The sequence below is a fragment of the Triturus cristatus genome, chromosome 5_2 (genome assembly GCF_964204655.1).
Source record: "Triturus cristatus chromosome 5_2, aTriCri1.1, whole genome shotgun sequence".
In the NCBI taxonomy this organism is placed as follows: domain Eukaryota; kingdom Metazoa; phylum Chordata; class Amphibia; order Caudata; family Salamandridae; genus Triturus; species Triturus cristatus.
This window is the reverse complement of record NC_140588.1, coordinates 640493592-640521394: the sequence shown is the minus strand read 5'-3', so window position 1 is coordinate 640521394 and position 27803 is coordinate 640493592.

The following is a 27803-nucleotide window of genomic DNA, read 5'->3' as shown; positions in this document are numbered from 1 at the left end:
GCGAGAAGCGAGCCAGAATGTGAAAAAGCTTCTCTGACAGTTTTACATTTCCTAGCCGACAAGGGACACAAGGTGTCCCCTTCTAAGCTGCAATTCTGTGTTCAGCGAGTTATTTATCTTGGTCACTCGCTGTCCAAGGAGGGAAGGCAGCTTACACCAGATCGCATCCAGTTAATTGCTAACATGTCAATACCCCAGACACAAAAGGAGGTGCGGGCTTTCATAGGCCTCACTTCATATTGTAGGCAGTGGATCCCTCAGTACGCATTTCTAGCAAAACCACTCATTCAGTTAACCACACAGGAGGCAGCCACATCGACTGTTCTCCCTTGGACTCAGGAACATACACAAGCTTTTGAAAGCCTAAAGGAAGCTTTATGTCAAGCACCTGTTTTAGCAACACCATGTTATAGCAAACCTTTTACACTCTTTGTTACAGAACGCGAAGGTACTGCCTTGTCAGTACTCACTCAGGATCAAGCAGGATCATGCAAGCCATGTGCTTATTTTTCCAGTACATTAGATCCCGTAGCTCAGGCTTTGCCTGCGTGCCTGAAATCAGTGGCAGCGACAGCTTTAGCAATCAGACAAAGCGATGCCATAGTATTAGGACACCCATTGACAGTACAAGTACCACATGCAGTAGAGATTCTTGTGAACCGAACACAAACACAACACTTGACCATAGCAAGACTTACCGGTTATGAACTGACATTGTTTCAACCACACATAGAGATCCGACGGTGTAATACATTGAATCCTGCTACACTATTACCTGTAATTGGAACAGACCCACTAGCTCATGATTGTGTTGAAATCGTTGAAATAAAGACGAAACCTAGACAAGACTTGACAGACGTTCCATTGTTAGATCCAGACCTGACGTTGTATGTAGACGGATCATGCATGAGAGCAAGTACAGGAGATTTAGTGGCCGCGTATGCAGTCACAACAGACACTGAAGTTATTGAGACACATTGTATAGATACTCTGTCAGCCCAAGCAGCAGAACTTATTGCTCTAACGCAAGCCTGTATTCAAGCCACAAATAAGAAAGTTAATGTATACACTGACTCACGTTATGCATTCGGAGTTGTACACGACTTCGGCGTGCTATGGCGAGAGAGAGGTTATCTAACGTCCCATGGTGCCCACATTCAGCACGGGCCCCTCATTCATGCTTTGTTAGACGCAATACATCTACCCACTGCTATATCGATTATGAAATGTAAAGCACACACGAAGGTTACTGATACCATTTCTCAAGGCAATGATTTAGCTGACAGAACAGCTAAACAGACTGCTCAGAATCGCACATTAGACATGACAAAGCCAATAGTTCAGACACCAACACAGTGTATGACAATTAAGGATCCCGCACTTGACGTAATTGACATACAGACACATGCCACAGCAGAAGAAATAAAGAAGTGGACTGAACTAGGAGGGATCCAGACAGATCAAGGATGGATGACGAAGGAGAAATCTGTATGGTTTCTCCCTGATTCCATGGTTCAAGCCATTATAGCTACAGTTCACAGTCCAGCACATTTAGGAGAGAAGGCTATGCTAGACAGCATTCAGCACATTTGGTTCAACAAACATTTACGAGCAGCAGCTAAACAAAAAGTTCGTACCTGTATGATATGTTGTCAGTTTAATCCAGGAAAGAGTGTTCCCGTAGAGCAGGGTGGATTTCAGCCTCCTGACCATCCTTTTGAAGTCCTCCAGATGGATTATATTCAGATGGAACGTTGTCGAGGATTCAAATATGTCCTCGTAGTTGTCTGCGCTCTCTCCCGTTGGACAGAGGCGTATCCCGTATCAGATTACACTGCCCCGACTACTGCCAAGCAGCTAGTTCGAGAATTCTTCCCACGGTACGGTTTACCACGTGTTGTATATTCAGATAATGGTCAGCCTTTCTCATCCGAATTAATGAAACATGTCTCACTCTTGTTGGGATATCAGTGGAAATTCCACTGTGTCCGACACCCCGAGGCAGCAGGTCTCGTAGAAAGACATAACCAGACACTGAAAATCAGACTGTCCAAAATATGTAGAGAGAAAGGTGTCGACTGGATAGTAGCATTACCAGTTGCACTCTTTTACATGAGAATGGTAGCACACTCTAGAACAGGGCTATCCCCGTATGAGGTGATCTTTGGTAGACCACCGAATATGTGGGGGACGCCTATACCACGTAAAATAACTGATGTTGACTGTAACATGCTGACAGATTACTTGGCTTCCTTGATGTCTGCACTACAATCTTCTCGTTCACAGGTAGCTGCAACCTTTCCCGACAACACTGAGGCGAAACCCCATGACGTTGTTCCGGGTAATCTTGTCTTTGTGAGAAACTTCGACAGGAAAAGTCAATTGGAGCCCAGGTGGAAAGCACCCAAGTTGGTCCTGTTGACCACAAGAACAGCCGTGAAGATCGAGGGACGAAAAGGGTGGATTCATTCAAGTCACGTCAAAAAATTTCATGGACTTCCTCCTGACACAGACAGTACTGCCCGTGTGTCTTCCCCCATTGACTCAAAGCTACCTTTGGCTGAGGCCAGTAGCACCGAACTCTATAAACAGAAACTCAGGTCCAGATCTAAACTGTCGGACGATTTGATTGTTTAAGTCCTCTCCAAGGTGAAGCGGTTGAATCTGTCCCGACATGTACCCCTTAGGTCTGAATCATGTAGAGTCCAGAATCATAATGAAACGACATGCTTATTGTAAATTACTGCGTAGCTACTGTATGAGGACATTATTAATTTTGTTTTTATCGAGTATTTTAGTAATTATTACGAGTGTGATTTTGCACATATATCATCCTATTTCTAGACATGTTTATAATGTTGCTGCTGAACATTCTTTTAGTGACCTACCGCCACATGAATTATCTTATAGACTTGCGCTGCGCAATAACACATTCATTAGTATGTTACATCATTCCCATCAGACTAGTAATGCGACCAATTGTTGGGTGTGTGGCCGACTTCCTCCCTATCAGAATAACAAAGGAGTTCTGCCTTTCTTTCCACATCCGTTCACACACAATGGCTCCTGTGGAGCATGGTTTAGTTTATTAAATTCCATAGACCCAGACACAGCAGTTTATCAACAACATTGGATATGGGGAAATCTGAATCTAGTTTTATTCAAAGTCTGTCACCCTAATAAGGAGGGTCACCCCAGTAGAACAGGAACTGATTTAGAAAATGAAGTGTATAAATTAGGTAATTTTACGCCTAATCTTATGATTCTGAATGTCAAATCCGAAGTTGAACTAATTCTGCCCACTATGTCAGTATTTCCAGTTAAGGGTGAATTATGTGTAAGAAAAGTTGGTTCCATACATATGGGCCATAGCCAATGCGTTACTACAGTAGAATATAGTGATCAAGGTAAATCTTCATTTAGAGCTTCTCGCCATTCTTACTTCATATGTGGTCAGACGGCATATATGCGTCTGCCTCTAGATTGGGATGGTACGTGTTACATCGCATTCCTTTTGCCACCTGTTTTCCTAGCTCCCCCTGATTATTATCGAGATGTTCATTTGGTACACAATAGAGAGCAAAGAGATCTCCCAGTTGTCGATTATACTGAGACGGCATGGGACAAGTATGTAGATTTCAATAAAGGTATCTTTCCTTATATAGGTACAATATCAAATAGTAAGCTGATACGCAGACTCACCAAGACTCTTGAAGCTGTAGTAAACGAGACTATAGCCGCCCTAGGCAATCTGACAGAGGAACAATCAGTGATGAGAATTGTTGTTCTCCAGAATCGTCTTGTCCTTGACGTCATCCTGGCCGATAGGGGCGGAGCTTGCAGGGTCATCGGATCCAGCTGCTGCATATTCATACCAGAAAATTCGCCATCTGTATATAAAGCTATAACACGCCTTCATAAGATTGTAAGCCAGATACACGAGAATCCAGGCACTTGGACGTGGTCCGGGTGGTTTTGGAGTGTGATATCAGCCTGGGGATGGAGAGTTCTATCCTTCCTAGGTATTGGCCTTCTTATGCTCTTCAGTTGTTGTTTATGCCTACAATGTGGACCAGCGATTTGTGGTCTGTGTGCCACATCATGCATTCCACATCACAGGTCCCGTTCAGAATGCCGGAAGGAAGAAGAAATGATGCTCCATGAGCAAATCAATGGAATGATGAAGATTGATGTCTCGTGAAGGGCAAGAAGGGGACAAGGAGGGAATGTGGAAATGTGGATTTTCCCGATCAGTTATGTCCCCTATCTTGGACCCCAACGGTTCTATATGCATGTTACAAGTACATGTATGTTCCCTCCAGTTCCAGTTTCTAAGACGCAAACATATGTGTGTCTACCGTCAACATGTTCTCTGTCAGATCCGCCATCAATGGGCTGGATATTCGATTCCTAAGTATGAAAGGCCACCGACTTTATATGGCTAAGTTACTCCATTTTTACAGTTCAGGCGAGTAGGCCCGATTCTGTCCTCAAAGCCTTTCCCTGCTCTCTGTCTCTGACAGCTTCAGCTTGAGCTCGCATCTGTATCCATGAACTTTGTCCTACTCCCTGTGCAGCTAACGGTGCCTGCCTCGGCCAGTTTTCGCCTGTCTGCCAAGAAGTTGTATTTCACCTTCGAATTATCTATTTTGCTCTCCAGCCGATGCATTCCTGTCCAGTGATTTAGGTAAACATTTCCTTTAGCTCACAAGCAAAGGACTCAGCCTTTCCGTCCTCCTGCAAGTGATTCATAGCCCTGTTGCCATGGAAAGTTTTCTATCCCTCGCATCTCATATAGACACTTAGACGCTTGTACACGCACACACAGTCAGTATAGAATAGATTCTGTCCGAGAGTCTCTTCCTTGTGGATAACATAGTTCTTTAAACATAGGATGTTAGATATGATTTGGGATTAGGATGACTTGACCCCAGACTTCTCGTCTCCACATGTAGAGTTAAATGTCAAGTCCCCTTCACCCCCTAGTTGCACGTCAATTACACGTCATGCTGCCGCGCGCGCATCTATGCCAAGTATTATCTTATAGATCCACCTATGTCTGATAATTCTAACCAATCATGTTTCTTTTATTCCTTATTACGCCTAGTTTCGATTATGTCACTGTTTTGTCACTTTTCTTATCAAATGTTACGCCTTCTACATTCGTTTCATTGTAATGTACTTATTATAAAAATACATGTCTGTTAACAAATTATTGTACTTCACTTCCTGAACCCTCGTGGTGACGGAACCTGAGGGCCGCGACTCGAGTCGGCCATTTTGAATGGAATAAAGCCCATTAGAAAACCTCTTATACCACGGATTCTGCCTCTCGTTATTTTGAGCTATTTACTTTATTTTAAGATTCCGTATGAAATTCAGTCCGGTAATATTTATTTTATTTACCACAACATCGCATACTACCTTTACGACGCATACCATTACAACGCAATCCAACACTTACCCTACTGTTGCACCCCCTGGAGTTAGAATAGTAATTTTTACCCCTATACTATCCAATACTTACCTTAAATGAAATTTAATATTATGCGTTGTAATGGTATGCGTTGTAAAGGTAGTATGCGATGTAATGGAATGCGTTGTAAAGGTAGTTTTTAAACATGCGTTGTAGTGTGTAATGGAATGCGTTGTAGTGGATGTTGCATTGTAAAAAATGCGTTGGTAGTGCATGTGTTGTAAAAGTGTGCGTTGTAACGACATACATCCCTTTCATTGCAGAGCCTGTGTGTTCAGCTTTAAACTGCTATTTTAACCTGGCAAGTCAATCTACTTGCCAGACCTGAACCTTCCCACTTTATTACAAGTCAGTCACCCCTAAGGTAGGCTCTTGGCAGTACTTTTCAGTTCTACATGTCCTGGTAGCGAAAAACTGCAAAATTCATTTTCACTACTGCAAGGCCTATCTCTCCCATAGGTTAACGTGGGTATTTTCTCAAAACATTGTTTCAGTGTAACTTGCCATTGCGAGCAAATAGAAAATTGGAGTTTGGTGTCTCTGGACTCACATTTCAAGAACACATCTTTTAATAAAATTGATTTTTAAATTGCATGTCTGAAAATGCCACTTTGGACAGTTGGCATTTTCCTAATTTAACCACCCTGTGCCTCTGCCTGTCTCTGAATACACGTCTGGGTCAAGGCGACAGCTGGACATTGTGCATTCCCTCTAGATAGTCACACATAGGGAGCAGGGGTGTGACATTTTCATCCTGATGGCCCATCACCAGGCTGATGGGCCTTGCTGTGGTAGATTAGGAGGGAGGGGCTGACACATGCACCTGAATAGGGCCATGTCTTTCCCCACACAAATAGCTGCACACTCCCCTAGTGCGTTTGGAGCCAAGGAAGGAAGGGCATGGACCTTGTGAGGATCAACAATCTCTTTTTTTGTCTCCCCCACTTCAATGTCACATCTTGGTAAAAGTACTGGACATCTGACACCCCCAAACTGTTTCACTTGGGGTCCAGAGTAGACTTTGCAACTAAGAGGAGCTGCGCTGGCAGGAGGGACTGCTGCTTTGTCACTTGCTTTGCTGTGTCAGCCTGCTGCCTGCTGATTACTATGCTGCCAGAAGGGACTGTCACTTTACACTGTGCTCTGCTGTTTTGCCATGCTGCCTGCAAGTTCTAGTGTGGACCCAGCCACATAGCAGCACGACTCACCACCCAGTGGTTGCTGCCATTCACCAGAAGATTCCTACTGGCCCCTGCAACATAGAGGGCAGTTGTAGAAAACAATGGAGTACTATTCTTGCCTCTTTGAGGCCACATAGGAACTGTCTGAGTTCCGACATGGTAACAGTCATTTTGGGAAGATTACAAGTTACCGTAAAGGCTCTAAAAGAAGCACTGTGGATTTAAGCACTGCTTGACTTTTATTCCTACAAAATTAATATCTCGGATTCTACTGATTGCAGTTTTATCGTTTTGATCCTATTTTACAGATGAAAGTATTAACAATGTTTGTAAACCTGTGTGGAGCCCTTTTTGTGGTGTTTTCACTGTGTTGCTGTGTGGGTGTGCCTATGTGTGTGTTGCACAAATGCTTAACACATTGACTAATAGGATAAGCCTGCCTGCTTGGCACCAAGCTACCAGAAGGTGAGCACAGGTCTTATGTGTGTATCTGACTCACCCTGACTAGAGTAGTGGGTTCTGTCTGGCTTAGTTGCGTATCCTGGCTAACCGTAAACCCCATTTCTAACATGATTCATCTGAAAAAATGGACACCACATTTATATTGATCTAGATTTGACAAAAACAGTCTACTCAGAGTGTTTTAATGTAAGGCCAATCCTCTCAACTACAAGCTCATAACATCCAGTGCTTGCTTGGCATCAAAGGATCTGAGAACCTAGCAGCAATCTTCCACCAGTGAGTGGCTCATTCTGCGACCTGGAGCGTTATTTCCTTGGTGATCTCCTTCACCATAGTACCCCTACCAATCATTCTGACTTCAGCGAGCTCTTTGGCAAATAAAGGGTGAGGGTATATCTAGAACATTTGAGTCAAGAAAATAAATTAAATCCAGGGGGAGTTTTGTTCACAGACCATAATCCACAATCCTCCAAAACTGTCTGCCTTTGCATGCCTCCCAGATTTAAGCAGTGCCACTGCTAAGTAGTTCAGTACACTTAGGACCTGATGTGCTAACATAGAGGTCATAAATATGGATAGCAAATTTTGATCAGACTAATGGCCACGTCTGTAATTTTGCAATTGCATTTATTAACCATTAGTTTGTGTTGCAAAATTTCCTGTCATGAAGGGGGGTGAAAAATTACTTAGCTAGTGAATTTTTAAAAAGCAGGTCACTATTTTTTGACACCATGCGATTTGCCTGAAATACAGATTGACAGCCAGCAAGGAACAACAGACCAATGCAGTGTTTGCATTCCAAACAGGAAACTTTTTTTTAAAGTACCTGTTCTGCTTAAAAAAATGTTTTCCTGTATGTGAAGACATCATGGGGAATAGGCAGTCGTTCCTGGGCCACTACAAAAAGCAGGCAGTGATCATGTAGACAAATCCCTGCTCCCCTCAATGCTGCCTGACATGATTCCCAAAGGGAAAGCTGTTCAACATTTAGAACTATGATTTTAAAACATGTTACTGAATCCTTCGGGGTATCAGTGTATTTCTATGTTTTCCAAACATATTTGGGGTTGCAAATCATTGATGAATCTCAATGTGATTCACATTGAGATGTATATACCCCTTTTAAGATCTTTCCAAATTGCAGTTTAGGATAAGTCACAAAACGTATTTTGTAATTCAGGCTTTTCAGGATCACAAAGGGTTTTAATACATTAATAAAATGTTATTTTACTGTTACAAACCATTTCAATCTGTGAATTGCAGGGTTTGTAATCATAGAATGCCTTAGTACATCAGGACCCATGGTATTATTTCCCTTTTCTTTGTCTTGTATCGAAAAATGTGAATACTTTTCCCCATGTTGACTTTATTCTTCAGATGTGCACACCTGATGTTGTCTGAAGGAGAGAATTTGATACAATACATAGCTTGTGGGTACCTAACTTAGAGTGAGTGTTGCTTTTTCTAATTTGAGTGGTGTGGGTAGACAGGTGGTGTCAGACATGTTAACCCTAGGGTGTTGTTCCCCCAAACCTTTTGCCTTTAACTCTCCTATTTTAACTGATTTTTATTTTAGTTAGCTGTAGCTCTCTGTTCACCTTGCCACTGCGAACCAGTGCTAAAGTGCTTGTGCGCTCTCCTTTAAAGATGGTAAAATTGGCTTACACCTGATTGGCATATTTTCTTTTCTTATGTGTCAGTTATATTGTGGTATACCATATACCCTCTAAATTAAAGGCTATTAGGGTGCCTGCTGCACTCACTGTACCAACCCCTCATTTTGTCCATTAAAACATGCCTGAGGCCTGTCATGGCATCCTGAATAATTTTTAAATCGACAATTTGACTTGATATTATAATGCCTTTACCGAACCTTAAACTCCCCCTTTATTGCATATAAATAGGAGTGGGCGGAATGTTATTTTCCCGCCCACCGTATTGGCACAATTTTAGTCACACCACATTATTCTTTAATGTGAAGCTCTGGCCAAATTCCGCCAATCATCACATGGCAGAATTTTTCTCCTGCAAAGCTCCAGAAAATGCGAGCTGGCAAGCGCGAATGAACTTTGGTGTCCTCTAGCAGATTTTCTAAAGGGGGTCGTCACAGGAAGCCGCAAGTAGTCATGATCAGAGAGCTGTTGTTCAAGTAGATTTGCTGCCGCTCAAGTACATGTTGTACTCAAGAGGCAGCAAAGTCAACTGAAATGGACTCACGCTTCTGCGCAACACATGGTGCAGTTCATGAAGATTTTCATTACTGCTCCTGAGACTGGTGCTAAATTGCAGGGCAACCTACATATTTTCTGCCCATTGGTGGAACTCTGCAGAATATTGCAGAGTTGGACTGCAACTCCGTAGAATTCCATGGAGTGAGACTCCACAAGTTCGGCCCACCTCTAAATATAAGTCACCCCTAAGGTATGCCTTAGGTAGCCCATAGGGCAAGGTGAATAGTAATTAAAAGGATGGACAAGTACTTTTAAGTTTTACATGTCCTGATAATGGAAAACTATTGAATTCATTTTTTACTACTGTGAGGCCTACCTCTCTCACAGGGAAACAATGGGTTGTCTTATTACACTTTAATAAGTACTAACTTGTGATTAGAAACAGATAAGCATTTCAAATTTGGTGTCTGAAAATTTGAAATAAAAAATCCTATTTTATGGAAACGTCAGATTTTAAGTCAAAATGATCAAAATATCCCCATTAGAAAGTTGCCATTTTCATGCTCTAACCTATTTGGTGCCTGCATCCTGACCTAAGTCACATGACTGGATGCGTTGGCAGTCGGACTTTGTTTATTCCTCCCAGAAAGCCACACAGTAGAAAGATTAGGTGTGCCTAGATGGGTCATCAACTGGCAGGATGTGTGGTCGAGCTGGGCACAGCTCCACTTGCAGTTAAATAGGATGTTCTCTGACTTCACACAAAGGATATGTCACCCCTGCATTGTTCATGCAACCAGCTTGGAGCCAGGGCAGGGGAAGCAGGAAAATTCAAGCACTTCAAAGGAAATTCTCTAAAAACGTATCCTACTTCAAAGAAGATATCATGTGTCAGAGGGTGTTTGATTTTCCAACTTGCACAGGAGTAGAATTGCAGCTAAATCCCCACACTCCCTTCAGAATCACTCCGGAAAAATATTATCTAGTAACTACTTGCAATTGTGTTCCAAAAGGGGAAAGGGGTTTGGGACAGAGAAGAGACAGCCAGAAACAGCGATCTTCAGTCCAAGGATTTGCATTTGCTTCTTCATTCTGGAATCCTTGTGTTACCTAAATACTGCAATTAGATTAACAACTAATTACATTTGTTGACTTCTAAGTAATTTAATTTACAAATTAATATGCATCAATATAATATATATATATATATATATATATATATATATATATATAAATATTACCTACTGGCGGTCGCCAGTAGGTAGTTATAGTTAGGACCCTGTTTCCATAGGAAATCCGCAACATTCTATTTTGAATAACTTTGGCGCCGGTCGACGAATCCCCGCGAATTTTTCAAAATAGGTGGGGCGCTACGCTCCGCTCCTACCCTGAAAGTCTCAGGGGGATTCGTCAAGCGGGGGCTGAGATAAAAGGGGGGTCCCAAAACGCGTTTTTCCCATGCATTTTTCCATAGGACCTTTAGACAGGGCTACAGCCCGAACGGCTGAACAGAATTACTAGAAATTTGGCAGAGAGGTAGTCCTCAGGTCAAGGAAGTGCCTTTTGTAGGTTTGGTGTAAATCTGTTCAGTAGATTCTGAGAAAATAGCCTTTAAATCAATATATATATCTGAGCCAGCTTACGGTACGCTTACCGTAAGCTTACCGTACGCGTACGGTGGCGTGCGCGAGCGCGATTCTGATTGGCTGTTACATCTAAGTAAATATTCGAATCGGTCGAAACCAGGAAGCGGCGGCCGCCATTTTCTCTCTCGCACTCTGAGGGGGGGGCTGTAAACAAAGGCAAAAAACATATAAAGGGGCTGTTTAGACAGCGCCCATGCACATAGCCATGTTAGTTGAGTCCTCAAAGATCCCCCAAGGCCAAAAACGGTAAATTTTTATTTTTTGAAAATTTAGCCGATTACGCTTACCGTACGCGTACGGTGCGCTTACGCTAAAAATTTTAATAAAAAAAAAAAACACTCTCTGTGCATGGCATATTATTGTCATCACTTACAAATTAAATTTAACAGATTACCTATCACAAGGAAGCGCATAATATGTCCTCCATGTGCGCACGGTGCGTAACGTGGGCACGCGGTGCGCGTAGCGCACTGCGTGCCCACCTTGCGTGTACGGCACTAACTGCATAAAGTGGGCGCGCGGTGCGCGAAGCGCACCGCGTGCTCACTGTGCGCGCACGGTGCGCGAAGCGCACCGTGCGCGCACGGAACGAACTGCGTTAAGTGGGCGTGCACGCCACGAATGGCGTAAAGTAACTTAGCATTTAAAAAACAGTACAAATTCACTGAAAAAACCATAGGTTTCACACACGTTATAGTTAGGAATTAGCATTTAAAAAACCTTGCAAATTCACTGAAAAAACCATAGGTTTCAGACATGTTATAGTTAGCGGAAATTTTACTGATAAAAAACCAATGAAATTCCCCCGTTATAGTTAGTGCAGGCAACTATAACTCTGTGTTAACTATTTAGTCCAATGGTCCCAGCTTCCAGGAGGCACGCTAAAAATTTTAATAAAAAAAAAAAAACACTCTCTGTGCATGGCATATTATTGTCATCACTTACAAATTAAATTTAACAGATTACCTATCACAAGGAAGCGCATAATATGTCCTCCATGTGCGCACGGTGCGTAACGTGGGCACGCGGTGCGCGTAGCGCACTGCGTGCCCACCTTGCGTGTACGGCACTAACTGCATAAAGTGGGCGCGCGGTGCGCGAAGCGCACCGCGTGCTCACTGTGCACGCACGGTGCGCGAAGCGCACCGTGCGCGCACGGAACGAACTGCGTTAAGTGGGCGTGCACGCCACGAATGGCGTAAAGTAACTTAGCATTTAAAAAACCGTACAAATTCACTGAAAAAACCATAGGTTTCACACACGTTATAGTTAGGAATTAGCATTTAAAAAACCTTGCAAATTCACTGAAAAAACCATAGGTTTCAGACATGTTATAGTTAGCGGAAATTTTACTGATAAAAAACCAATGAAATTCCCCCGTTATAGTTAGTGCAGGCAACTATAACTCACGCGACCGCAATCTTCTGCTGATGACATATGTGTCTTTATGAAAAAAAAATATTTGTAATATATGTATAGCTAAAAATTTATGGAAGAAGACATGGGCAAATAAGTGTCTAAATACAGTATTAGCATCAGCAGAGGATTGCGGTCGCGTGAGTTATAGTTGCCTGCACTAACTATAACGGGGGAATTTCATTGGTTTTTTATCAGTAAAATTTCCGCTAACTATAACATGTCTGAAACCTATGGTTTTTTCAGTGAATATATATATATATATATATATTCACTGAAAAAACCATAGGTTTCACACACGTTATAGTTAGGAATTAGCATTTAAAAAACCTTGCAAATTCACTGAAAAAACCATAGGTTTCACACACGTTATAGTTAGCGGACATTTCACTCATAAAAAACCAATGAAATTCCCCCGTTATAGTTAGTGCAGGCAACTATAACTCACGCGACCGCAATCCTCTGCTGATGACATATGTGTCTTTATGAAAAAAAAATATTTTCAATATATGTATAGCTAAAATTTAATGGAAGAAGACATGGGCAAATAAGTGTCTAAATACAGTATTAGCATCAGCAGAGGATTATAACTATAACGGGGGAATTTCATTGGTTTTTTATGAGTGAAATGTCCGCTAACTATAACGTGTGTGAAACCTATGGTTTTTTCAGTGAATTTGCAAGGTTTTTTAAATGCTAATTCCTAACTATAACGTGTGTGAAACCTATGGTTTTTTCAGTGAATTTGTACGTTTTTTTAAATGCTAAGTTACTTTACGCCGTTCGTGGCGTGCGCGCCCACTTCACGCAGTTCGTTCCGTGCGCGCACAGTGAGCACGCGGTGCGCTTCGCGCACCGCGCGCCCACTTTACGCAGTTAGTGCCGTGCGCGCACGGTGGGCACGCGGTGCGGGCCATGTACGCACGATGCGCTTCGCGCACCGTCCGCACACGGAGGACATATTATGCGCTTCGTTGTGAAAGGTTATCTATTAAATGTTCAATATCTTGATATGCCATGCACAAAAGGTGCTCTGCGGGCACCTTTTGCACACGGGGGGGGGAAATTGAGGATATATATTTTTTTTTAATTATTTTTTACCGTACGGTAAGCGCAATCGGCGTTTTTGAAAAAAAAAAAAATGAATTTTTGCCCTTGGGGGTTCTTTTGGGACACCCTAACCAAGGCTAGGTGGATAGGAGCTGTCTAGCTTGCCCCTTTTCCTGATATCCAACTTTGTTTTTCCTCCCCCCCTCAGAGTGCGAGAGAGAAAATGGCGGCCGCCATTTCCTGGTTTCGACCGATTCGAATGTTGACTAAGATCTAACAGCCAATCAGAATCGCGCTCGCGCACGGCACCGTACGCGTACGGTAAGCTTACCGTAAGCGCACGGTAAGCGCACGGTAAGCTGCCACAGATATATATATTGATTTAAATGCTATTTTCTCAGGAACTACTGAACAGATTTACACCAGACCTACAAAAGGCACTTCCTTGACCGGTAGACTACCTCTCTGCCAAATTTCAAGTAACTCTGTTCAGCCGTTCGGGCTGTAGCTGTGTCTAAAGGTCCTATGGAAAAATGCACGGGGAAAACGCGTTTTGGGACCCCCCTTTTTTCTCAGCCCCCGCTTGACGAATCCCCCCGAGACTTTCAGGGTAGGAGCGGAGCGTAGCGCCCCATTAGTTTTGAAAATTTTGCGAGGATTCGTCGACCAGCGCCAAAGTTATTCAAAATAGAATGTTGCGGTTTTCCTATGGAAACAGGGTCCTAACTATAACTACCTACTGGCGACCGCCAGTAGGTAATATATAAATATATATATTTAGTCCAATGGTCCCAGCTTCCAGGAGGCACTCGACAGCTCTCTCATTGCCTCGGCATGACGATACAAAGTTGGTGAGCCCTACGCGCTTCGAGGCCGTCCGCCTCTCTTCAGGGGCTAATTGCAGTCATTTTCGGCGCCTGTGACGTCTCCTTTTGTGCACGCAGCGTCTGGTACATTTAGAACTGCATGCTGGGACACATGGCCCTAGGAGATATATTAATAACCATAGTTGGCTCCAAGCGCCAAAAATTAAAATCAGTGCGTATTTCATCCTTGGTAGGACATCAATGCCGGGGCATCCCACTTTGTAGTGTGAGTTCGCTGTGCTGTCTGGTCGGCATCAGTTACCAGCCTCAGCCTCTTCGTGTCTAAGATGGTGCTCTCCCACACGACGGGACAGCCGTGTTAACTATTTAGTCCAATGGTCCCAGCTTCCAGGAGGCACTCGACAGCTCTCTCATTGCCTCGGCATGACGATACAAAATTGGTGAGCCCTACACTTTTCGAGGCCGTCCGCCTCTCTTCAGGGGCTAATTGCAGTCATTTTCGGCGCCTGTGACGTCTCCTTTTGTGCACGCAGCGTCTGGTACGTTTAGAACTGCATGCTGGGACACGTGGTCCTAGGAGATATATTAATAACCATAGTTGGCTCCAAGTGCCAAAAATTAAAATCAGTGCGTATTTCATCCTTGGTAGGACACCAATGCCGGGGCATCCCACTTTGTAGTGTGAGTTCGCTGTGCTGTCCGGTCGGCATCAGTTACCAGCCTCAGCCTCTTCGTGTCTAAGATGGTGCTCTCCCACACGACGGGACAGCCGTGTTAACTATTTAGTCCAATGGTCCCAGCTTCCAGGAGGCACTCGACAGCTCTCTCATTGCCTCGGCATGACGATACAAAGTTGGTGAGCCCTACGCGTTTCGAGGCCGTCCCCCTCTCTTCAGGGGCTAATTGCAGTCATTTTCAGTGCCTGTGACGTCTCCTTTTGTGCACGCAGCATCTGGTACGTTTAGAACTGCATGCTGGGACACGTGGTCCTAGGAGATATATTAATAACCATAGTTGGCTCCAAGCGCCAAAAATTAAAATCAGTGCGTATTTCATTCTTGGTAGGACATCAATGCCGGGGCATCCCACTTTGTAGTATGAGTTCGCTGTGCTGACAGTCGGCATCAGTTACCAGCCTCAGCCTCTTCGTGTCTAAGATGGTGCTCTCCCACACGACGGGACAGCCGTGTTAACTATTTAGTCCAATGGTCCCAGCTTCCAGGAGGCACTCGACAGCTCTCTCATTGCCTCGGCATGACGATACAAAGTTGGTGAGCCCTACGCGTTTCGAGGCCGTCCGCCTCTCTTCAGGGGCTAATTGCAGTCATTTTCGGCACCTGTGACATCTCCTTTTGTGCACGCAGCGTCTGGTACATTTAGAACTGCATGCTGGGACACGTGGTCCTAGGAGATATATTAATAACCATAGTTGGCTCCAAGCGCCAAAAATTAAAATCAGTGCGTATTTCATCCTTGGTAGGACATCAATGCCGGGGCAACCCACTTTGTAGTGTGAGTTCGCTGTGCTGTCCGGTCGGCATCAGTTACCAGCCTCAGCCTCTTCATGTCTAAGATGGTGCTCTCCCACACGACGGGACAGCCGTGTTAACTATTTAGTCCAATGGTCCCAGCTTCCAGGAGGCACTCGACAGCTCTCTCATTGCCTTGGCATGACGATACAAAGTTGGTGAGCCCTACGCGTTTCGAGGCCGTCCGCCTCTCTTCAGGGGCTAATTGCAGTCTTTTTCGGCGCCTGTGACGTCTCCTTTTGTGCACGCAGCGTCTGGTACGTTTAGAACTGCATGCTGGGACACGTGGTCCTAGGAGATATATTAATAATCATAGTTGGCTCCAAGCGCCAAAAATTAAAATCAGTGCGTATTTCATCCTTGGTAGGACATCAATGCCGGGGCATCCCACTTTGTAGTGTGAGTTCACTGTGCTGTCCGGTCGGCATCAGTTACCAGCCTCAGCCTCTTCGTGTCTAAGATGGTGCTCTCCCACACGACGGGACAGCCGTGTTAACTATTTAGTCCAATGGTCCCAGCTTCCAGGAGGCAATCGACAGCTCTCTCATTGCCTCGGCATGACGATACAAAGTTGGTGAGCCCTACGCGTTTCGAGGCCGTTCGCCTCTCTTCAGGGGCCAATTGCAGTCATTTTCGGCGCCTGTGACGTCTCCTTTTGTGCACGCAGCGTCTGGTACATTTAGAACTGCATGCTGGGACACGTGGTCCTAGGAGATATATTAATAATCACCACCAGGATCCTGGACCAAAAATGGTTTTTTACTACCGTCCAGAATCTAGAGCTACATTTTAAAGTAGAGGGATCAAGAATCTCATCCCAGGCCTCCGCTCTTAACAACTCCTTGCGTGAAGCAATGGCAGACTTATATTCTTTACGACACAACTTAGCATTCGTATTTATTCTAGGATTAGCTGCCAAGGCTATCCTTAGATTACGTGCTGCCTTAGAGCAAGCATGATTAAACCATCTCGGGCCCTCATTCTCTATGGTCTTTACTGGGACCGTCATCAACTCAGACACCTTCTCCGTCAAGCTTTGAAAAGCACTAAGAACCTGATTAGGGTCTGCCACTTCTTCAATACAGTTCTTAATGTCCTGCGTGCAGTTCTCCCTAATATTTTTATATAATAGGTCAGGAGTAATCATTGACCATCGATTGTGCTCAACCTGCCATTGAAGCATTTCCGATCTTCTTTAATCATCCAGGGACCCTTCAAGTGAACAGTGAGTGGATTATGATCACTGAATTCACTTTGTTTGATAGTAAAAGAGTCCACAAATGACTGCATAGGCAAAGAGAGTAACACATAATTAATAAAAGTACCCCTCCCGTGGCCTTTAAAAGTTGGGGTATCAAACCACTTTGTGGGATCCCTCAAGGCCACAGCCAAAGAAAGATCTAAACAGCTCAATAAGTCATTAAAGAATTCCCCTTCTATCGTATGTTCCAAATGCAAACCGCCGAGGCGGTCACACTGCAAATCCATTAAACATTTCGACAGGGGATCACCGCAAGGATGAACATTAAAATCTCCCATAATTATAAGGTTATATTATTAACCATAGTTGGCTCCAAGCGCCAAAAATTAAAATCAGTGCGTATTTCATCCTTGGTAGGACATCAATGCCGCAATGACTGCAATTAGCCCCTGAAGAGAGGCGGACGGCCTCGAAATGCGTAGGGCTCACCTACTTTGTATCGTCATACCGAGGCAATGAGAGAGCTGTCGAGTGCCTCCTGGAAGCTGGGACCATTGGACTAAATAGTTAACACGGCTGTCCCGTCGTGTGGGAGAGCACCATCTTAGACACGAAGAGGCTGAGGCTGGTAACTGATGCCGACCGGACAGCACAGCGAACTCACACTACAAAGTGGGATGCCCCGGCATTGATGTCCTACCAAGGACGAAATACGCACTTATTTTAATTTTTGGCGCTTGGAGCCAACTATGGTTATTAATATATCTCCTAGGACCACGTGTCCCAGCATGCAGTTCTAAACGTACCAGACGCTGCGTGCACAAAAGGAGACGTCACAGGCTCCGAAAATGACTGCAATTAGCCCCTGAAGAGAGGCGGACGGCCTCGAAATGCGTAGGGCTCGCCAACTTTGTATCGTCATGCCGAGGCAATGAGAGAGCTGTCGAGTGCCTCATGGAAGCTGGGACCATTGGACTAAATAGTTAACACGGCTGTCCCATCATGTGGGAGAGCACCATCTTAGACACGAAGAGGCTGAGGCTGGTAACTGATGCCGACCGGACAGCACAGCAAACTCACACTACAAAGTGGGATTCCCCGGCATTGATGTCCTACCAAGGATGAAATACGCACTGATTTTAATTTTTGGCGCTTGGAGCCAACTATGGTTATTAATATATCTCCGAGGACCACGTGTCCCAGCATGCAGTTCTTAACGTACCAGATGCTGCGTGCACAAAAGGAGACGTCACAGGCGCCGAAAATGACTGCAATTAGCCCCTGAAGAGAGGCGGACGGCCTCGAAACGCGTAGGGCTCACCAACTTTGTATCGTCATGCCGAGGCAATGAGAGAGCTGTCGAGTGCCTCCTGGAAGCTGGGACAATTGGACTAAATAGTTAAAACGGCTGTCCCGTCGTGTGGGAGAGCACCATCTTAGACACGAAGAGGCTGAGGCTGGTAACTGATGCCGACCGGACAGCACAGCGAACTCACACTACAAAGTGGGATGCCCCGGCATTGATGTCCAACCAAGGACGAAATATGCACTGATTTTAATTTTTGGCGCTTGGAGCCTACTATGGTTATTAATATATCTCCTAGGACCACGTGTCCCAGCATGCAGTTCTAAACGTACCAGACGCTGCGTGCACAAAAGGATACGTCATAGGCGCCGAAAATGACTACAATTAGCCCCTGAAGAGAGGCGGACGGCCTCGAAACGCGTAGGGCTCACCAATTTTGTATCGTCATGCCGAGGCAATGAGAGAGCTGTCGAGTGCCTCCTGGAAGCTGGGACCATTGGAGGACAATATATATATATATATATATATATATATATATATATATATATATATATATATATATATATATATATATATATATAAATATATGTGTACTTTTCAATTATTCCTACCCAATGTTTCTTCAGCTATTGCTTCTCTTCTTTCTTGTTATGATGACATCGATTTTTGACCTTATATTGTTCTTTTCTTTCAGGATGCAACTTGCACACTCAGGAAAGTGTCTCCCTGGTAGTGCGGTGAAAGAATTATCTCCTTCAGGTAAGATTAATTTTATTCTAGAACATTTATTTTTTTCTTTAATATATTCTGTTAGGATTTCTTTTTAATATTTAAACTAACTCTTATTCAAGATGAACCTTTTTTCCACAAGTGCGAGCGCAGTTACAGGAACAAAGATTCCTCTCTCTCTTTTGACCTCAGAGGTGCTGATAACGGAAGCGTCGTCAGCAATTAAACACGGAAATATCCTCACGTGTTTTCTTAGGAAAAGCTGAGCTTGAGCCTTCACGTAACCAAGACAACCACATGAAATCAACAATGTCTTGATTTTGGAAGGCTACCAGATTGCCTAGTAACAAGACACTACCCGATCTTGGGGGGGGGCATGCGCAGATCATTAACATGTTAAATAAACATCCAAAGCAATAAATAAACGATGACAACATCGAACTACCCTAAACTCTGACTAACCGACTGAGAATTCTTAAAATACATCTACTCACAAATTTTCTTCAGGTGAAGTGCACCGATTAGAACTCGGAAGCACTTCACATTCTAAACAGTCTTCAACGGGAAAGGAGAAACACTAGAGCGCACCCAGAGAGATCACTTTGTCAGACATCTTGTTTCTCCAGTATCGCCAGCTTTCTCTCCATTTGTCTTTTGGAGCAAGGTATTTATATCTCTTAGATACCTTCCCTACAAGTGTGCCTGCAATGACTAGATTATTGATGGAAACTTTCTTCTAGGATTTCCTCGAGGCTCTGACATCACGTATAATAAGGGGAGCCTCATACGCACACTTTGGTTCACTTTCTGGACCTGTTGAAGGTCTCTCAGATGTTTGCCTGCTGCTGTGTATTCCACAAGACTTCTCTGCTGCACCTGGATGGCCTGCTTTGCTGCCTGGTGCCTGCTTTGAAGCACCAGAGGCCCATCTTGTTGCTTGATTCCCGCTTCATTACTTGAACCCAGGACTTCCAGGGTGACTCCAAGGGTTAGTTGTCTGGTCTCCTGATCAGAGCTTCAGGGCAGAAAAGGCTCCACCCATCTTGAACTTACACCTAGACACAGCCTGAGTGAGTCCCCATCCTCCAAGTGGTGCCCCTAGAGTCCTAGACATTTGGTGGTGGTGATAAAGATGCCCAGATAGCCAAATTTCAAAACTGTTCGTATATTTGCCCATGGTGAATTGCCGGTGGGCCTGACTTCATACTATCTCCCACTAGGTTCTTCTCTGCAACAGCAAATCCTGTTCAGTTGTCCTTCACCCAAGGGGAATCCGGCCTCCTGGAACTCTCATCGGCTACAGCCTCCTGCTTTGAGGGCTACAGCTTCCAGCTTTGTCCCTGTGCAGATCTTTGATTTCCAAAAGAGATCCAAAGTCTGAACGTAAAAATCTTCATCTTTGCTTTGTCCAGCAGCTCCCCAACAAAGATTCCCTCCTCCTTGGACACCGCTCACAGCCTTGCTTCCACTGAACTTTACCTTCTGAGAACATTTTTCAAAGGTAAACTTGGTCAAATCCACTTCTTGTATCCAACTCGCACTCAATTGCTACCTGCCATATTTTTAGACTTTGACCAAATCTTTTGTGACTAGATGTTGATGCTTTGATCTTTTAGGTGCTAGTTTTTACATTAAACTTTCGAAATTCATAACTCCGGTTCTACTGATTTGATTTTTGTCATTTTGGTGTCAAATTATTTATTAAAATTGACTATGTTTTCCTAAAGTGGTATGGGATTTTTCTTGTATTGTGTTTCAGCTTTATCACTGTCTGTGTGCTGTGAAAATACTTTACACATTGCCTCTAAGTTAATCCTGACTGTTTTTTTTGCCAAGCTACCAGAGGGTCAAGCGCAGGTTAATTTAGTCACTTTTGTGGTTCACCCTGACAGGGCTTGTGGCTGTTGCTTGAGCAGGGTTCACACTCCACTCAACCAGTCACCCAATTTCTCACAGGTGTGTTATGGGGATTACATCTTTAACTGCGGCCACATCCAGAGACCATATACAACTACCCACCTAGTGGCATCAGTGAAATATATAAAGTCTATGGTGTGGTCTCATCCGAAAGTGCAGAAAACCTTTTCTGCATGGTCCTTGCTCCTATTTCATAAATCTTTGAACGGAGGCTTGCCAGCAGCATGTAGTCAGCATGTAGAAGAGGATTCTTCAATTTTTTATTAAATCCATGTTCCAAATCCAAATCAATGTCTTTCTTCTCGAAGGTAACACTCATATCCAGGAAAGAATAGATAACCAAAAGTCTAAAGTTACACGCTTTTTTCACAATCAAAACTTCACTTTTTTATTTTTATTAGGAAAGTATCAAAAACATGTAGTATACAATGCATAGATAAAATAGTTTTCTCAGAGTATATATAAAACGAGTTAGAAAATGTTTCAAACATAAATTAACATCTAATTGCTATCAGATAGAAAAATTCACTCAATAAATTATAAAAATGCATAACCTTTTATAATATCACAGAAGTGTAACCAGGAGTAAGCGTAGCCACCCATTCCCCTAAAGGAACTCAAATATATTTTAGCTTGCGTCGTCTACAGTCATTCTATATAATGAAAAACTCAGGACCTCAGAGAGAAAGGTACTCCTGTAACCATGCTTTGTAGTTGTGAGGTCCCTTCTGTAGCCAAGCATGAGTAATACCCAAGTCTGCCTCAGTGATAGCAAAAAAAAAAAGTTACTTTGGAAGGTATCAAGCGTGAATGGCTCAGCATGATCGATTTTGATTCATAGATAATATCCATCTGGATCATCCTTTTGAGCTGATCAAAATCTTCACATTAGTATGGCAGAATGCTGGGACAGGTAGGAAAGCCATGATTAGTAGCCACATCTGAACCCTGACATTGAAAACAATTGCGAGCTTCTCCAAGGATCCATTTATATAATCTGAGTGATTTATAATATGGATCGTACAATATGTCCATAGAGTGGGCCGTAAGGCGAAAGACATCAGGAATCGTTTGAGCAAGCTGAATGGTGACACTGATTTCTCCAGGTGAAACAGCCACCCCCATTTCTGGCCCATTGGCTGGTCAAATTATGAAAGTGATGTTTCACTTTTCTAATACTCACAAATATTTGATGAAACACTCTAATAGAACCCTACCTCTGTACCTTGCAAAAGGTTTGAGTAACACATCATGAGTCGTTAAGAGTCAGGGTAGCCTCTTTAGAGGGGAGATGTTGAAGGAAGACCTGAAGCCTTGAAAATGTAGAACAATCTTGCTTAAGCATTTCGGGGCCGATTTACAAGCCCCTTGCACCACTTTTGCGTCACTTTTAACATGGGAAAAGTGACGCAAAAGTGGCGCAGGGAGCTTGTAAATGTGCCCCTTCATATTAGTCTTGTAGCCCCTTACATGACTGGATGTTGCTGTCACTCTAAACGTGGTCTTCAAATTGAAATTCTCGATTGCATCAAACCAGTTCAGAACTATCATGCACAAACAGCAGCATGATAGGGTTGCAGCCCAGCAAGGTATCTTTATTAAAGACAGAGAAATTAAAACAAGCTGTGACATCAAGCTATCTCCTATAAAATGCCAACAATGTTTTACATTTTATACGTTTTGTAATAAGGTGAGTCTACCAGACATTGCACAGGCATTACATTTTGACTGTAGACATCGTATTCAGGAAATAGACCCCTCAGAGGCCACTCCTGCGATCCTACAACAAATGAAGTCTCAAAATGAAAGAAGAAATGGGGCATTTGCGAGCAGGGACAGGGAGCCTGCACCTACGTACCTGGGCTCTGTGAGTTGCACCTGGGACGCCTACGCTGTTGGTTTCCTCTGCCGCCGACGGATATCACCGGCCGCAGTTGGGGGAGACTACAGCTCCCAGCGTACTCAGCACCATCACCTGACTTCCGCCTACCTTCGCGCTCGGAGGCGCAGTAAAAGGAGAGGATCCCTCCGCGTCGCGGGACGCGCGCAGGCGACACCGGGCTAAGCCCGGGCAAAGGGCGGGCCCTCTGTGGCCCTCAGAGGCCTAAGGAGGCTGGGCTGGGCCATCCCCCATGGTTGCTGCTCCCAGACTTCAGTGTTTCTTGACTGTGTGATAGACCTTGTGACCTGTGAGTGCTTCAAGATATATGGGAATTGGCGTACATTTGATTATTAGCCTTGCGACCCACAGTCCGTCTACCATGCAGTAGCTGTGCTATTCGCTAGTGCCATTATGACCAAACAAAAGTCAATTATGGACAATTATCTGGTCAAAGTTGTAAGCAAGATAAACAGTGACCGGAGAAAATCCTTAGGGCGAGATAATCTGTCTGACCTACCTCTGGGTCCTCCCGAAGAAGACATTATTGACACTGTTGAGTCTGTGGTCACCTGTCGTAATCCCGAAGTTTTACCCACAGTAGTCTCTGATGCCTCAGATGTCTGTGCCCCGATTAAAGATTTTTTAGCAGTCCCGGAGGTGGTTTCACAGCAATGCCCGTCGGCTCCGCGTTCAGTGAGGGCATGCAGAAAAGTAACTACTAAACGGGGAGGAAATACTACTCGAAGAAAAGTTGAACCTATACCTAAGAACTCTGTCTGTGAAAAAGGGACCCTGGCCAAGGACAATTCAGTTACTATTAACACCGAGCAACCTGATCTGCTAGCTGGTATCATAGAGAGCAAACTTGAGTTGATTGTTAAGCCATTAATTACTAAAATAGATCAACTTACAGCCGAAGTATCTAGATTAAGGAGTGCTCTAGACAGGCACACGATTAAGATGGGTCATCCTGGGCCCTCACAGAAGGATGGTCCTGGAGTTGAATCTGCACCTAAACTGATTACTAAAAGTGCCTGTCCTGTGCAAGTAGCTACACTAGGTACACGAGCAGGTAGTCGGGCAATGCAGGTCCAAGTAGCACCTGCACCAGTAAGTCGGAGTGAAGTGCAGGCCTGGAAGACAAGCAGAATTGTGCAGGAGCCTGTAGTGACTGTAATACCAGTTAGGGAAGCTGTACTTAACAATAATCGATCCGTAGACCTCCCACCTGAGTGCGCACCTTATGTCGTTGTCCTATCCAATGTCCCCTCTTTAGATCTTAGCCAGACTAGAACCTTCCCAGAGTCGCAGGACTCACTAAAAACCAAAACGATTTTCTGGTTAAACAGGCACTGTGGGTTCCCGGTTAAGTTCTTTGATCAAATTATACCAACAAGAAGGGTTAGTTGGATTGGAAATACAAGAAATTCATTTAGAGGAGATTGCGCTATTGTTAATTTCCAACACCCCCAGCATGTTGCGACGGTCTTGTTAAGAGCAGCCTCTATAACACAGAACGAGACTGACGTAATTGTACGACCTTTGGGATATTTTTATAACCATCTTAGTAAGACGCCTCATGCTGCTAATAGGGATAGAGCCTTCCCTCCTAATCATACCATCAACAGAAATAGATCATTTCCCCCCAACTATGGGTCAGTTTTTGAAATCCCTGTCCAGAATAGATATCAATCCCTGAGCTCCTTAGATCAGAACGACTGACATCAGAAGACATCCGGATCCCAGCCGACTACTATTTTTAACGGTCTGTCTAATCAATCTAACGTGACAAGGTTAGCTCATGAGGATCTCCAGATTAATGGTAACCTGGGAACCATGAACAGCGGATCAATAGTAGCAAATGTCACTGGGGGTAATGTGGAATCGATTAATGATGCAGACAGAAGCTTGGGTGTGACTGTGAATGAACTATGCTGTGACGGTGATATCTCCAATACTGCCCAAGATGAGCCCAATAACTGTTCCCACGGGGGTATCTCCGTTGTTAGTTGGAATATAGCCGGTTGGGCCTCTAAGGAAAACAATTTGGGATGGGAGGCTTTGATTAGATCATACAATATTCTTTGTCTCCAAGAATCTTGGTGTATTGTTAAACCAAGTTTTGATGGTTATGTATGTTATAGTGTAGAAGCTTCAGAGTCCAGACATGGAAGAGCAAAGGGGGGACTGCTTTTTCTTATCTCAGCAGACCTCAAGCTGACGGTTGTTAAACATTTGTCAGTTGGAACCCATTCTCAAATCCTCTGGGTGCGACTATCAGAAGGTATAGAAGCACTTTTTATAAACTTTTACAATAATATTTTTAACAATTCCCGGCACAAAGTGATAGCTGAGCTTGATAGTGCCCTCATGAAGCTTGTAGCAGAAGCAAAATGCATTCTTAATTTTATTTGGTTAGGTGATTTTAATTCTACACTATGTGGTCTGTCCTCGTCTAGGGCCTGTGGGGTACAAAATATTAGCGGCGAGAATACGCCTCATTTCCCACATAACACCTATGGGGATGCTATTAATAGTGTAATGGCAACCTATGATTTAGAGTTGGTGAGGCCTGATGTAGAGGCCAGCGGTCATTCTATCCCCACATTTACTGGGAGGAACGCCAGCTCTAGCATCGACCATATTCTGGTTTCATCTAGTCTAGTGCCCCACTGTTTGATCAAGATAAGGGATGCCTCTAACTTGAGCGACCATAATTGTATTACCATGCAAATCGAGTCATGGAAGAGTAGAGATCAGTTGGCGCCAATAATTTTAGCTAACATAGAGCCATATAGAGTAAATGGAACTAGGCTTAGGTGGAAAGGGGAAAAATCTGCAGTAGTAGTGCCTATAATCATATCTAAAAACTTGGAAGATATTAACGCTATTTTAACATCAGGGTGTTCATCTACCTCCGTTGTGACTAATTTTATTAATATCAATATGATTATTAATAATATATTTACGGGAAATAAGCCGGGTATGAGAGGCAAGGGTAAGGGTTGGTTTGACCATGCTTGTACAGCCCTTTTTTCCCAACTTAAAAAAGCTTTAGCCCTTAGCCCAAGGGATAAGAATCAAGTCACACTTTTGCGAAATGATTACAAAATGGCACTTACTAGAAGGAAGAAAGAACTACAGCAGGAAGCCTGGGATAATTTAACACAGGCGGCAGAAACGTTGGATAGCCGCTTATTCTGGTCTACTATCAATTCCCCCTTCCTACACGATGATATATTCCCCCAACTTTCTTCTAATGTGGGGAGTGAGGCTTGGGTGTCCCATTTCTCATCTATTTTTCAAGATAGTGTTTTGACTGGCAACGAGCAAAGGCAATGGCCCATGCTTCCACTAGACATCTCCTTAGGTGAGGTGGAATGTAGTGTTAAAGCTAGCAAGGGGGGAAAGGCTCAGGGGCCCGATGGAGTCCCTATCGATGTTTATAAGGCCGAACCGCTGATTTGGGACCAATACTTATCTTGGTCCTCAATGCAGCGGTAACCACTTTGATCCCACCCACATGGGGAGATTCAATTATTGTCCCTATTTACAAAAAGGGGGATAAGGCATTAGCTTGTAATTATCGGCCGATTAGCTTGTTGGACTCATCGGTGAAAATTATGAGCAGGGTGCTGTTGACTAGGTTGGAAACGTGGGCTGAGGAGAATGGGATTCTTGCCAACACCCAATACGGCTTTAGAAAGGGCCGTGGGACTTTGGATCAGTGCTTGAACTTAGAACTATTAATCGGCAAGTTTACCAAGGCTATGCATGGTAATCTGTATCTTTGCTTTGCCGATCTAAGTAGCGCTTTTGACCTAGTTAACCATTCGCTTCTTTGGTCAGTCTTGTTAGAATTAGGCGCCCCAAGGAAATCATTTTCTTCCTCGCTAGATTATACAATAAGATGCAAGCATGCGTGCGGTATGAGGTCAATGGGGAGTGTACCCCGAATTTTAGTGTGAAACGAGGAATTAGACAGGGCTGTGTCCTCGCCCCTCTGTTGTTTATTTTATTTATTAACGGGGTAGAAACCATCCTGAAAACAGTTAAGGCTGATGCACCTCAGGTTGCCGGGATCAGTGTGCCAGTTCTGCTTTATGCGGATGATGCTGTGCTCCTATCTTGGACACCTATCGGTTTGCAGCGCCTGATGGATCGGTTTTCCGAATTCATAGGGGAGAGGAAGCTGCTGATAAATAAAAGCAAAACTCACATTATAATTTGTGGGGCTAAGACTAGCCAGAATTACGCCTTTTTCATAGAAGGAGTGAACGTGCAGCAAGTAAGAAATTTTTGCTATTTGGGTGTCACTTTCTCGAGCGATGGTAGTTGGGCCCAGGACTTAATAACTGTACGGACTAAAATGGCCAAAAGTTCCTATGGCATTTTTAAATTTGCCGCAAAGATAGGGGATAGACAAATAAGAGACATGATGGAGATATACAAGGCAAAAAGTGTCTCCATTGCCCTATATGGGGCAGAGTTGTGGGGTTACTCTAATGTTGGTTGTCTTCAGAGAGAAGAAAATACCTTCCTCAAGAAACTAATGTGTCTACCTGCTTCCGCCCCAACAGAGTTAATTCACAAAGAGGTTGGGGTTGCCGATTTGAGTGACCTTGTCTCACTTAGGCCTTTGTCACTTTATAAAGCAATTTGGCACAAGGAAGAGACCGAGTTCAACCAACTCGTTATTAAGGATTGTCTTAAATTAGATAATTGTATGAAAATCCCATGGCTCAAGTATGTTGTTGAGAGCTATCAGGCCATTTTTGGGTTGAACCTGTTACTAGATTCCTGTTCTCCCCGAGTTCTTGTTAAACCTGACATGAAAAAATCTTTTATGTTGTCTAGAACCCAAAAACGTTTAGTTGAGTCTGGTCCCCCTACTACTGTTCAACTATATAATAAATACACTGAAAACGAGGGCTTCCAGCAGTATTTGAGCATTGTAACCTGCCCAGCTCATAGATTTGTCCTAACCAGATTAAGGTTATGAATGGCACA